The sequence below is a fragment of the Schistocerca piceifrons genome, chromosome X (assembly GCF_021461385.2).
Source record: "Schistocerca piceifrons isolate TAMUIC-IGC-003096 chromosome X, iqSchPice1.1, whole genome shotgun sequence".
Classification (NCBI taxonomy): domain Eukaryota; kingdom Metazoa; phylum Arthropoda; class Insecta; order Orthoptera; family Acrididae; genus Schistocerca; species Schistocerca piceifrons.
The window spans coordinates 752,904,355-752,906,434 of NC_060149.1; the positions used below are offsets into that span (position 1 = coordinate 752,904,355).

At 46.0% G+C, this 2,080-nt stretch overlaps 2 non-coding genes across 2 annotated transcripts; one reads left to right on the forward strand and one right to left on the reverse strand.

The window, feature by feature from the left end:
* Window positions 1-1,075: 1,075 nt before the first annotated feature.
* Window positions 1,076-1,150, reverse strand: Trnas-cga. Its single transcript has one exon. It is a non-coding gene; the product is annotated as a tRNA-Ser (tRNA).
* Window positions 1,151-1,599: 449 nt separating this feature from the next.
* Trnas-cga lies at window positions 1,600-1,674 on the forward strand. The gene has a single exon. It is a non-coding gene; the product is annotated as a tRNA-Ser (tRNA).
* Window positions 1,675-2,080: the final 406 nt, after the last annotated feature.

Consider the following 2,080-nt stretch of genomic DNA (forward strand, 5'->3'; position numbering starts at 1 on the left):
TGATACGTTCCGTTCAGTGTTTATATGTTTGTGCTACATAGTGTTTGACTGAGCCAGGACATGTGGCACTGTTGTCACAGCCATCTATCGGATGAGAATACTGAGTTCGGCGGTGCCGTTAGCGCCGCTTAACTCCTTGACCGGGCTGCTCCTTGCGCCGCTATCTATTCCCACCCGTGTAATCATCCCCGTGCCTCGCGGCGCTTTCTTGCAGCGCGGCGTAATCTGACACGTTTCAGTGCATTTTTCACAAATTGAGTGATTGTTACGATTGAAAGGTGTCATCAATTCGAATCGTCTGGCAGCAGGAATGTGTACTATGAAAGCAAGCACATTACAGTTGATTTATTTTGAAAGGAAAATTGATGCTCAAGAATTTCTTTCCTCGAATAATACATTTCAAACTCGAGATTCTGAACAATGCCATGGAGGAATAACATTGCGAACAATGAACTGAAATCTCAATTGTGGGTTGATACCCCTTTGTGCACATGCGATCGTTGTTTCAGTGTACCACATATGAACTTCCAAATTATTCAGCGTATTTGTTCGCCTCATTAATTATTATTGTTAAAAACCTATCGTCAAAAACAAACGTGAAAGTATCAAGTGGACCCTTGCGGCTTGAGTAAAACTGTAAATTCGCTTTGTAGAGGCTCCCGAATGTTGCCAACTACGGGCCCGAGCGCCGTTCGTCGAGCATAGTCAAAAGGTTGAGAGGAGTAGATTCTGAGCTTTTATGATAACTGTACATAACTAAAATGCATGAGCATTCAAAAGTAATCATCTGCACGTCGCACATACTTGGCTAGCATACCACACTGCCGACATGGCGGAGTAATCTCTGCTTAAGAATTCCCGACAATCCTCCGTGGATAGGGATGACAAGTCTCAGGTTAGAGATAATGATAAAAGGATTTCCGTCTAATAGTGCCATAACTTCGTTGGATTCCACTTTTAGAAAGGATAAAGGTACAGGAGTCCATCTAACACACACGTCTCATAAACAGAATGAGATTTTCACTCTGCAGCGGAGTGTGCGCTGATATGAAACTTCCTGGCAGATTAAAACTGTGTGCCCGACCGAGACTCGAACTCGGGACCTTTGCCTTTCGCGGGCAAGTGCTCTACCAACTGAGCTACCGGAGCACGACTCACGCCCGGTACTCACAGCTTTACTTCTGCCAGTATCTCGTCTCCTACCTTCCAAACTTTACAGAAGCTCTCCTGCGAACCTTGCAGAACTAGCACTCCTGAAAGAAAGGATATAGCGGAGACATGGCTTAGCCACAGCCTGGGGGATGTTTCCAGAATGAGATTTTCACTCTGCAGCGGAGTGTGCGCTGATATGAAACTTCCTGGCAGATTAAAACTGTGTGCCCGACCGAGACTCGAACTCGGGACCTTTGCCTTTCGCGGGCAAGTGCTCTGCCATCTGAGCTACCGGAGCACGACTCACGCCCGGTACTCACAGCTTTACTTCTGCCAGTATCTCGTCTCCTACCTTCCAAACTTTACAGAAGCTCTCCTGCGAACCTTGCAGAAGGTAGGAGACGAGATACTGGCAGAAGTAAAGCTGTGAGTACCGGGCGTGAGTCGTGCTCCGGTAGCTCAGTTGGTAGAGCACTTGCCCGCGAAAGGCAAAGGTCCCGAGTTCGAGTCTCGGTCGGGCACACAGTTTTAATCTGCCAGGAAGTTTCACGTCTCATAAAGTTTATTTTCAACCGGTTTGTTTTGGCTGCTGATATGGACAAGCCGAGATGTGTAGGCTACTCAATGGCGTTCATTCAAGAGTATACAAATCGTTTTCGTGGTGTGCCGAGTTGCTTCCCATTACTATGGTTTTATGGAAATTACGTCATTTGTATCTCAAAGCAATAGCAAATGCGTAAATGATAAAAGCATCCGTTATAACGTGTATGTACGCTGGAAAAGTGTGTAAAACGCATGAAGAAAGAAGAAGTGGTCTTGAAGTCTTCTGAGCCGGGATTTTTGATACCAACAGCATCCCTACTAGAAGTGTTGGATGTGGAAGTAAGTTAGTTATTGACCGGTAATCCTCGGTGTGAAAAACGGATCC